The 12,012-nt window shown below is 45.1% G+C and overlaps 1 protein-coding gene across 1 annotated transcript in view; it reads left to right on the forward strand.

Annotated features, from left to right (window-relative positions):
- The first annotated feature begins 1,443 nt into the window (after positions 1-1,443).
- The window catches only part of mical3a (microtubule associated monooxygenase, calponin and LIM domain containing 3a), a 61,229-nt gene continuing 50,660 nt past the window's right edge, over positions 1,444-12,012 (forward strand). Inside the window, exon 1 of the mRNA XM_076042681.1 lies at positions 1,444-1,741. The gene's annotated coding sequence lies outside the window, so the exon portion shown is untranslated. The remainder of the gene's footprint in view (positions 1,742-12,012) is intronic.

Raw genomic sequence — 12,012 nt, forward strand, 5'->3', positions numbered from 1 at the left:
GACAGCTGATAAGAGCGAGCTCAGCGCAGCCCCGTTTTTTCGAACGCCGCCTCTCAAACATCCCAGTCATTCAAGCCTCACAGATTCTTTGCAATTCCAATGGTGGACGGCTCGACCGTCAGCGGAATATATTTTTGTACTTGGCGCACAAGGAGGGGATTGTGTATCTGCGATGCATATTTCTGTCTGTGGGGAGCAGTGGAGTTCAACTGTCCTTTTTTTTTATTTATTTTTTTTTTCTCCCCGTGTGATTGTTTGGAAGTTATAATTTTCCCAAGTTGTCATCTTAGGTGGTTTTCTGCTAAGGCAAACTTCAGCCCGTCTCAAACGACCGCACAGTCCGTGTCTGCGCGCTGTTACGAAACAAACACAAGTTTTTTTTGTTTTTTTTTTGAGGTTCAGGGAATCATATTTTTGTGTGACCTAGACTGAGGAATTGAAAATGACTTTATGTCACGCAAACCAGTCAGACGTTTCCCAAACACGGTGCTCATCTGACGCTGGTGACAGTGTGAGCTTGGAGAAGCGCTGGCCTCAATTGCAATTCTTTTGACTCTAGCAGCAGCACAGCTGGTGACTTTATTACTTTATGAAAAGAGACACATTTAACAATGGAGATTGTTGTCATCTATATTTTAGCCTCTTAGCCCGCCAAACTTGATCCTGGGGCCCCAAAAAGGCCATATGGTGGAAAATTCACTTTTCCGTTTTTTTTTAAATGCAATATTATCTTGTGCCTCTCACTGAGCTCCCTATAAAATAACAAAAAAAAAGTCCGGCCTTTACTTCTGTGGCTCACAGTCTTTCAGTAAGGGAGTGCTTGGACACACAGTTGTAAAAAAAAAAAAAAAAAAAGAAAAAAATTGCTCGTGATCACACAAAGGACACATGGATTCACTGATACCTCTCCTGGTTAATGAACACCCCATAAAGGCGTCACATCATTTATCTATTTGTGTTACCAAACACAACATTACATGTACTTAACCTTGAAAAAAAAATACTCAATTTTCAGTTATAACGTTGTTAATGATTCAGAAAAAAAAAAATCTACAAAACAATCAAACTGTAACTAAAACCTGACCAAAAAGTCTCTCAAAACAATCATATCGAAAATCAATGAGAAGGATGTAAAATATTCGGCTCACTTAAAATCCACTATTGGTTATTTCATCGTCAAAAAAACACTTTTAACAACTCGGGTGTCGACGTCCTCGGGACAAGTCGAATTCACATCGAAACACAACATTGCGCCAAGCCTTCCGCCGCCTTTTCCCTTGTTGTGTCTCGCGGTTCTAATGTTTCTGACGCCATGCGAACGCAGCAGCGCCTTGCCGCGTCACTCTGGAAGAGACCAATCGGATTAAACCGAGTCAAAAACACGCAGCCTGCTCCTGGTTGACCGGCGGGGGGGTTTGTCCCCGTGTGGCCTCAAGAAAACCCCCACATCTTCGACCAGCAGCGCGGCCTCCTACCAGAATTCCACCTACATTTGAGCCGTACAATTATTCCAAGGCGACGCGTGGCCGCGTGAACCCAAAGCGACGCTAGTTTTGCTAAAGCGCTGCTATTATTAGACCTTCCCGCCCTCCCTTCCTTGCCTCGCCGTTGGTTCGGTCCGATCCCTGTCAGTTTCAAGTTGCGCCTTGCCTTCTCTACTGGCTGTGTGTGTGGCTCCCTGCTTCGACCCGAACCACCGCCACCACAGCTCCGCTGAATTAACACACAACCTACGCTTCGGGTTTGTTGTCCTTTTTTGTTGTTGTTGTTGTTGTTTTCGTCTAAATTTGGAATTCCGGATCCCTACGCTGACATGGATCCATTCCGCCCCCGCATGAGTGGATTATCGTAACACGAGCAGTGCTTTTTTTTTTTTTTATGGAAAGGTAAGGCGAGATGTGGCTGCTCCCTTTTGCGAGGGACACGGTGCATTTTTGAACGTTACCCTTGGATCCTGCTGCCGGCTGCACCGCTGCATGTTCGGGAGGTGGTGGTGGTGGTGGTGGTGGGGGGGGGGTGTCACGGTCTGCCGCTTCTCGTGGAGCCACTGGGGAGGTCCGGAACCGCGTTGCTCTCCGCTTAAAGTGCGACGTGATTCATCAGCGAAGTGCGCTGACAATAAATGGTGTATTAACCCGTGCATGCGGTTGCACAAGGCGGGTAGACGGCAGCCCGCCTGGTGCAGATGTAAGGGGAGTTGGGGTGGGGGGGGGACAGCCTGTGGAATGTCGTGGTGGTTATTCTGTATTTTCCCGGGAAGTTTTGGCTGGTGAGTGTTTCTTTGGCTACCGTCTCTTTGGTTTGTGTGTTTAATAATTTTATGGGACTGATAGTGACACTATCCGGATGTCTTTTTTTTTTTTTTTTTTTTTTTTTCAGTGCCACACGTGAGTGTGCGAATATGCCCGCCAGCTATTGATGACGTATCTTCTACTTCATGGTGTTAGACGCATGGTTTATTGTCATCGCTGATGTGAAGTATTGTGTGTGTGGAGCATACTTTCTTTGCACATGACAATATTTTTTTTCTTATCTCTTGCAATGATTCTGAACTGCACAGTGTTCCCTTTGAGGCAACTGAAGTGCTGTCAATGGGCTCCACGTCCTCCGCCTTTCAAGCTAGCGTCTCTCTCCTCTCCTCTGCATTGAGTTCAGATGTGAAACAGACAGGCCGCATACTTTTCCTCTCCCTCCTGTTTCCATTCAGTCATCTATGTGACAAGTTGAATCATGCAGACAGTCATGTAACCATGGAATCGCGTACAGTCGCTGCAACACATTTCATTTGGTGCTACGTGCATGTAAGCAAGCTGCGTCAGTTCCTTTCGCGGCTCCCGACTGTTTGTTTGTTCGCGATGATGGTTGTTACTTTGGATTAGCCTCGTTGAATGACTGACCGTCAGTCATTCGGCAGCGTATCACAGCTGCGCAGTCGCGACCATCCCAGATTGAAACACATGTCAACAAGACAGCTGCAGGAGTCTGCGTCTCACTCGGTGAAGCATCTACTAACGAGGCCAAGAGACATTTTCCGCCGAGTGTCCCGGCGCACCGACGGACGGCTCGTCCATTATCGCCCACCACATTCTGATGTTGAAACAGGCTTCAGTGCTTCGCTCGGGACGTCTCTCCAGTCCAGGGGCAGGCAGGCAGACATTAATTGAGATGTGCAGCCTCCGGCGAGCCACGTGGTTTATCATTACTCATAATTTCCCTCTTAAGGGATCGGGACGTGGAGCAGAGACGAGGCAGGATGTCTGCATTGGTGGCTGACTCGGCCCAAAGAGGCACTTATGGAGGCTGACTTTTTATTTTCAGAGAGAACGCAAATGACCCCAACGACCTTAACAAAAAAAAAAAAAAAAGGCTTTTGTGCGATCTGCCTGGCAACAGGTGCCAGAAGATGTCTTTTTGTAGCAGTTGTCATGGCGCTGTTCCGCCATGCCGAGGAGCTACGGGCGCGCACGCGTGAGGCGGTGACATATGCGGGTATAAGGAGAGTCCAGCGAGGCCGTGACCTTTGGCACGCCTCAACAGTTATGCAGAGTGAGCACAAAATGACCCAACGGCAAAATGAAGGAGCAGGTCACTGTTTAAACTCATTATATTTTGTAACCGCATATCATGGAAGCCCGACTTGATTCCACTCATCATAAAGTTTATGAATTAGATAAGAGCTCAATTTATCGATGCGTTCCCATCATCCACTTCCATGGAAGTTTTGAATGTGGGTGTGACGCCGACTTTGACCTGGCGATGACGATGCATCACATGGAAAGAGTGAGTTCCTGTGTACGCTTGTGTCCTGCGAAAGTCCTCTTCAGGCAGTGCCTGCTTTGTCACTGGCATCTGCATCCGACTGCGTGTGGCTGCTGCTGACTCATCAGAAGTTCGCAGGGCCAGGCTCCATAAACCTTTTCCACCAAAAAGCATGCAGCCTATTCAGGAAGTGCTCACAGAGACAACTCACTAGATGCTAATGGTATGTCTAAGTGATTTCAGGGAGATGCTCTGCTGGAGGCACTTATTGTATGGAGATTTGATGGACTGATACCTTGCTTGCCCCTCAGCTGTGTCGTCTACTGGATGATGTGACCGGTTTATTGCAATTCCAGGCTGTTGACACGAATGGGTATCGTAAAGCCAAATGGCCTAATGGCAGCTATTAAGATTCCATTGGGGTGAGAGTGTTACTGTTTTCATATAACTCTAAGCATGACGTTTGCATGGACTAACCCTGCGGTCAGCCGTTGTCTGTAGCTCTGGTTGACAGGTTGATGACACTAAACACATTTTTATCAGAGTTAATTTAGTAGTAATATGTAATTTATGAATGACTTGTAATATCAGTTCAGAAAAATCCTCTCTGATGTAACTGGATGTTATCATCACGGAGGCTAATGTAGCAAGGGAGCGATTGAGCCTAATTCAAGACCGACATTAAGATAAAATTCTTGTTGCAAGTCTTAGATTGAATTTGCATTCCACATGGCTGCCAGCCCTCACTATCAAAACAATTTGTAACTTGGAAATGTTGTGCTGGTCAGATCGGATTTGAAGGGCTAAGAAAGAGCAAAGCCGCCCGTTGAAGTTGTGTGCATGAGCACTAAGTGTGGCCCTAGTCCATTTGCTTTGGCAATTTCTCACAGTCCTGGATTAAAGACTTAAAGGCCTTGGCTGTTTCTTCTACCTTGCAGGTCAGAAATAGGCCAGTATGACAAACGCATTCCTGAGGTCAGGCCAATAAGACTGTTTACGTTTCACCGGTCTGCTGACCCTAGAACACTTGAGCGCAGCCACGCAATCTAACTTTTCCTCATATGTCAAAGTCAAAGCTTTGGAGTGTCGATCCATTTTCCATGGGTGGTTGTAAAACTGTCATAAGATCAGTTTGTCAAACTGGACTCTTGAACCGCCACCTGTGTGTGATTTTTGCCATGTCAACATTCCCCTCTAAGTTCCATGAGAACCTCTTCCTTTATATTGAAAGGTTGTGCTTTATCGGATTTGCAGATTTGCAGATGAAGAAGTTTGATAATTTAAACTGGTGATTCAATTCAAAGTTGCAATTATTGTGGATGATGTGTAAGTATTTTAATTTAGATTCAAATGATGATTCTACAGTATATAAAGAGCTGGAGCTTTGTCATTTGGACATTCTTTTGCAGGATACACAACAGAGATTCTCCATTAAGGTCAGACGTGTTTCAACCACATGGCCGCAGACACAATCCGTATTCTGTGCGGCACGAATGTCATTCTCACCACACCAAACTCGTACCCAATGCTACCCAAACATTGAGGCTGCAAGACTGAGAACTGTGCTACTCAAACAGAGCCTCTGGCCATGTGACTATTTGTTTAAGCTGTACATGAGCTGCTGACAACCATACTGAGTGGGCCCTTGATCATGACAAGATCAGCTTTTTACTTTCTGCACTCAGCGGTGGAATCTAATTCTTCAACCTTTGTTTTTACACCTGAAGATCACATTGTTTAGCGCTGATTTCATTTGCTAGTTTACAGTCCTACAAAATATTAGCCTTAGGTAAGCCCTCGCAGCCTTATCTAAGGTTCCTTGTGTGTTTAGATTGTATCTTTCAGGTGGATCTGGCCGTCATTGTAGCTACTTTGGTCTTTTTTTGTTTTTTTCTTGCACCTTGAAATCGACAAAACAGCTTCTCCCTTTCAGCTGTTGTACTTCAGAACGCGTCCAACAGCTGCTCAGCCTATTTCTTTTGACCTTTCTCTGAAGCTGGGCCCTTTTACGCGAGCGTTCGTTTCTCTAGAGGCTACATCATATTTCACATTTAGTCTCTGGCTGTGTGCGGAGGAGCCGTTGGGCCTTGTTATCTGTAGACAAGAGACAAATTCTTCTCTGGCAAGCCTGATGGAGAAACAATCCCGCTAATACATTTTCGTTCCCAGAACAAACCTACACACGGCTCATTTCTCTGTGGGCTGGAAGCAAGCTGGGTGGGTTCCGGGATCCATGGATCTTTGCCTGCTCTTTATACCCCACTTACTGACTTGAATAGCCTGTGAATCTCATTCAAAAATAAGTGTCACGGTGAAAAGCACTTCTGTATGAACAGATGCATCAGGTCGACGAGCAAGCCTCAAGTTGCATTACCAGTTAGAAGTTATTCAGGCACTCTTGTACTTTAGGAAGATAGCTTGCTTGCATCAGGCAAGAGACCTTTCCTGAAAAAGCATAATCAAGTTTTTTTCATTGTTATTATCTTAAATGTATTGTTTTAAGGATTAGCTTAGCATTTTGTTATCTGAATTTAATGTTTAACATTAGTTTGTTGGTGAGCTTGGCAAAAACAAGTGTGCAGGCTTGGCTACATCCAAAGGTTAACCTCAAAATGCTCCTTTTCTTTTTACACTGTACTGTGTTATTTGGGCCGTTCCATACTGTGAAATCAAAACAAGATAACACTTCACTATTATGTGACGTCACTCTTGGGCTTTGTCTCTGTCTCCAGCTGTGGTTGCCAGAACAAAATTCTTTGTTGGTTTTCAGATTAACGGTGTGCTTTTTCATTGTGTCACTTTTCAACATCACATAATAAATGAAAAACTAACATTTGGCTGCTAGCGGACAGATTACGTGGTTGTTTGTAGTTCATTAAAGACTTACACATTGAAAAAGAAAGCCTGTCAGTGCATCGTTTTAAAAGCTACAAAAATGCGCTGCATTCCCTAATATGATCTGCTGCGTTGAACACGGAGACTATGCTTCTGTGTTGTAGCTGTTCATTAGGGCCACAATTCTGCAAGGAACTTTGATTCAGAAAAAAACTTTCTAATTTGAAGCACGGCTCATAGCCAACCACTGCATGTTTCCATTCAGTGGTGAAATGTGACCTCTGCTGCCTTTATTAAACACTCAATTAGAGAGCTGTGACCTGTGACCCAGATCAAAGCCTTAGTTTGTAGCAGGAACCCGTTTCCAGATTTCTGTTTCAAAGTTCTCTGTGCCGTACCTGGTACTGTGCAGGTGTTCAGTTCCCTGAGGACTGGATGGGGCCGATGTTCTGCACGGTTCACGCAGTTCCTTAATCTGTCGTTTGTCTAGACTGTCTGTTGGGTTAAACTGCCGTAGGAGGCATCCGGCGACCATGCAATTCCAACAATCTTGTAAGTCACATCCTGTTCCATGACATACCCTGATGAACTAGGGTATGCCATGAAGTTTGCTGTGTGTTGCACACTGAATTTCCGCCTATTGATACCAGTGCACAAAAATAAAGCTATCATTCTTATTTCTGTTAGTTGAGTTGATGTAAGTCATCCCAACAGGAGGTGAGATGGTCATTTCTATCTATCTATGTCTTTGGTCCCAAGGTTGTGACGAGGATCACTTTTGTACCTTCCACCCGGCGACACACGGCCGTAAGACCAAAATATTAAAATATTGCCATGCTACTGTCCCACTGACTGCCTCTGGTCTGAGACGGTGGACAAATTGCACAGTAAACCTTAGGCAAGAATGTTCCTTGGGTCTTTCAGGCCACATGTAAATTCCTTCTCCTGGCGGAGTTGCATCAACCCAGGCTTTCGCCTTCAGCAGATTCTGTGAGAATGTAAGTATGCGATCGACACTGAGCCCCGGCAGGCTGTCACAAGTCCAAATCGGAGGACGCCTGAGCCCTGGAGAAAAGGTCAGGCGATCGGCAGGTGTAGGTATGGGTGTTGGCTCGTCGGCGTTGTTGTAGTGAGAACTGCCAGCAGCTCATTCAGCCGAGTCCCTCACGTCACGATCCCCGCGCCGGCAACCGACCTGACTTGTTTACCATCTGAGCTGCCCACTGCCGCCGTGCCCACGCACCCAGATTAGAGGAAGCCAAGTGTGGATCTGACAGGATTACGGCTCGCGCTGGCTGTGTGTCACCGTTGAAAGGTCCCGTCGCGGCTTTGCGCGGCGGCCGGCAGCTTGCCTGGTTCTCGTCATGTCAGCGGTGAAACTGTGACAAATGAGCCATTTGGTGTTGCTCAATCTGCAACAAACAAACTTTAAATGATGATCCAGGTATACATGTGTTTGTTTCAGGTGGTTCCAGACCGGTCGTATGAATCTGCTTTTCCTGGTCATTACGTTCAGCAGCCGTCCACACAGACTGAGGGTGGGGCTTCAGAGTTCTCCTTTGGTTTCTGGTGGCCTGCCAGAAAAGCAAACATACTGTGGGTTTCCCTTTGTGTTAAAATGTGCTAAGGCTTACAACAGCAGTTCAAATGTCTGGGCCCAGATGTTTAGGTTCCTGTCCATTATCCTTCCAGCTGGAACACACGCAGAGACTTTTATAGAATTAAATTGTGTTACTTTTTATTTGGAAATAAAGGTCTTTATTTTCGGCCTTGATTACATGAAGAAAAAAAATCACGTTTTCCTAATTTGGCTCTTTTTTCATACGAAAACAGTCTAACGGGTCCTAAAGCCAGCCCGAGGCATCATCCTTTGCGTGCCTCTGTTCCACAGTGATCTCTGAAAACCCTCTGCCGTGCTCAGATTACACTTCCTAGCTCATGCAAAATGATGAATATGAAAATACAAAGCCCAGAGTGTAAAAATACGCATCTTATCAGCAGTGATAGAATTAGTTAAAACCTGCTTGTGTAAGTGAGGCTGCTTGTAGCTGTTTTGTTCAAACAAAGCATCAGCGATTTTTGTGGTCCGCCCGTTTATGTCTTCATAGCTGCCGTGTGTTTGTTATGAAAGGCACGAAGGTGGGAGAGGTGGCACTCGACTTGGGATTTGAGAGGTTTTCCAAAATCAAATAGCTGTGCAAGTGCTGGCAGGCGCCTCTGAGCATCCGTGTTTGGAAACCATACACAGGCTGTCTGGGCTCAGGCTCACGTACTGGGCAAGGTATGAAATTCATTCGTAAGACCCTTTGTCGTCACTAAATATCCCCATGAGCCGTCTGAGAGACCGCTTTCACTTTGAAACCAGTCCATTTGAAATCTCTCAAACGGGGTTGGAAGAAGTCTAATTTGGTTGCAGGAAGCATAGTTGTAGCCAGGAGACTCGGAAATACAACAGGGTTACGTTAAATGAAGTGTTTGTGATTGCTCTGGCAGCATTACTGAGCAAACTGGAACCAGTCATACTCTTTTAATACCATCTCTTATATAAAGCTGACATTTGTAAGAACATGATTGTTCTGACTTCAGAAGGTTATTGGTAGTTTAAGAAAGCGTCCTATTACTGCAAAGTGCCATATTGAAAATGCCATTTCTTTTTCTCTATGAAATGTTAAACTCTTGTCGATACGGTTACTAGTTTGCCTTTTCTCCAACACCCAAACCCTCAGCTAGTTCTGCAAGCGGTTCTTTTGTAGTTGAAGGTTGAGTTGAGTTTTCAAAGCTGCACCCAAGCCTCTGAATTGCCCTTATTTTGTGGAATTTCATGACAATGAATTTCAAAGTATCCTTTCATGAAGTACCAACCTAATGTTATTTCTAGCAGCCTGGTTGCAGTCAGAATGTGAGGTTGCAATAACTGTGTAAACCCTGAGTTATATTGATTGAATCTGTTTTGTTTTATGTTTGCTCTGAATAAACAGTACATTGCCAGTATCAAAGATACACATCAGGTAGTCTGCCAATTTACAAAGTGGTTTTATATTACCACTTTGGTAATGAACAGGGACCATTTCCTGCAGTCGATTCTCCCTCTTAAATAAATATTACGTTTCATTTGCACGCTCACTACCGAGGACTCAGATCAGACAACTTTACCTAGATGTAATTGAAATTATAAAAGCCTCCTGGTGTTTAATTCAGCTAATCAATGCAGAGACTAATCTGTAACCTTTTCTTAGTCCAAAAACTTGTCCGAAGAAAAATGTTGTTTACCCCTATAGCATTTTTAGTCATTCACATCATTATGTAAGATCAGACATTTCTGATTGTTGTCATAATGTCACACACAAACCACAGTTAATAACTGCGCTGGTGCTGACTGCGAGATCTATTTACAGCCAGCGGGCAGCCTGTGAATAGACCACACCTGCTGCTGCATATCTGTCTAATTGGCACTTCAGGCAAACCGTAATATAGGCATCTCGAGTGACGGCCATAATGAGGAGGACGAGGGGGATCTTCATGGGATCATAGCCTTTTAAGAAACCGGCCAAAACAGTGGTTGTACAGGAAATGGGAAGAAGCAACCCGAGCCACAAAGTCTCATGTGGAGTTTAGTTAATAGCTGGTGAATCGGAGCTGGTCTTAAAACAGCCTTGATGGAATCGGACGTTCGGAGTGCAAACCCATTTTTTTCTCGAAACATCTCCATCATGGGATGGAAGGATCGTATCACAGCTCCCACCCACTCTCCGCTGCCAAGAAGCCTGATGGTTGGGATGGGCCAAGACATTACCTCCGTCTCCAGAGTGCTCTCTTTATTGGCCATTACACAACTGAAGGCTAATGCAGGCTAAACATGTTGTTTTCAAGATCATTAAAATGAGTCAGCTGCTGGGTTTTGTCAACCTGTTTCCTTCCAGACCTTCTATTTATATGAAGAATGGAGTTAATGGACATTAAGCCTTCTCTTGGCATTTATACCAATTTAATGCACTGCATCCTTTCTTGGAAGATGATGGTCAAAACAGGCCCTGATAATCAAACTCTAGAATCTGTTTAGACTGAAGAAAGTTCGTTGCAGGTTTGATTCCTGGGTATCCCGGTGTCTGCGTGGGTTCTCATCTGTGCAGGTACTCTGGCTTCCTCGCACAGTCCAAAGACAAGCATGTGACGCTAATTGGCTATCGGTTGAGTGCAAGAGATTGTCTCTCCGTGGCCCTGCAATGAACCTAACCCTTAACCTTAACCCTAAACCCCAATAATAGAAAATGGATGTCTGGATGGAAATTTGGTTAGGTTGATTTGTTTGGCTTTTCTCAGGTAAAAGTTCATTGGCTTTAATCCTGGATTGAAAAATTCTCACAAACAAGCAAAACAAAAATCACCAGTGCCAAGTGATGTTCCGGATTATTGTTCAGCTGTGAACAAAGGGAAACAACAAAACGTTAATGGTGTAACAATTTACGCTGTGCATAAATGACTGGACTATTCCTGCGTAGAATGAATTCCCACTGATTTTTCGAGGCCGCTCATATTCGTCGCTTGTTACCCACTTGTCATAACAGAAGTTGCGCCGTCACAAGTGCAGCCCTGACCTAATCTGCGGCTTTATTTTTAGATTAGAGGATGACGCAATGCCGCCAGTCTATAAAACCACGCCGCGTGGGCTCTTGCGGATGTGTGTAATATCTGCAGAGAATGTGTGAAATCCTGCTCACCCAGATGTCAGGAGACACAATCCACACGTACTTATGTATATGTAAAGAGGACGATATTATTTTCATTTCATAGCTCTTGCAGCCAAATCAACACCCAATCAAGGCAAAAGGATTGGGCGTGATTTCGCATGTAATCCACGTCCTTCCCACGTACGGCGTGGAGAAGATGACGCCGTGTCTTCAATGTGCTTGCCTGTGCATGTTGACAGCAATCTAAAAGCAATAAGGCATCTTTTTTTTTTTTTTTTTCTGCTGCAGAGCATCTGCTCGAACAAGCAGCTGTAATTCCAGAAAGAGGTAATGCTTTTGGCCCCGCGGCGACTGCGGGAAGACATCGTTGAGGATTTCTGAAAGTCTTTTTTTTTTTTAATGCTCCTTGAGCACTGGAATATGTTCAGACATGCGTTGTGTACACGCGTTGTTCGGACGTAGAGTTGGACTCAGAATGGAGCTAATTTAAAACAACAACTGCATATTAGGTCGACATCCCCCTGCCTCCCCGACTGCGGTCTCTCCCCTCCCATCAGAAGCATATGGCGCAGTGTGTTGAGTGGGCAGATGGGTCTCTGTGGGAGGCGACTACAATTCAAATTATAGAGCAGGTTTAGGGTTGCCAATGGGCAGCGTCGGGGAGTAGGGCCGACCACGCAAGCTGTGACGCGGCTTTTCTGCCGGCGGACGCACCCAGGTTGCCTCTCAA

This window comes from Nelusetta ayraudi, unplaced genomic scaffold (assembly GCF_046127955.1).
Source record: "Nelusetta ayraudi isolate G7.1 ecotype Tasmania unplaced genomic scaffold, CSIRO-AGI_Nayr_v1 ptg000071l, whole genome shotgun sequence".
Classification (NCBI taxonomy): Eukaryota; Metazoa; Chordata; class Actinopteri; order Tetraodontiformes; family Monacanthidae; genus Nelusetta; species Nelusetta ayraudi.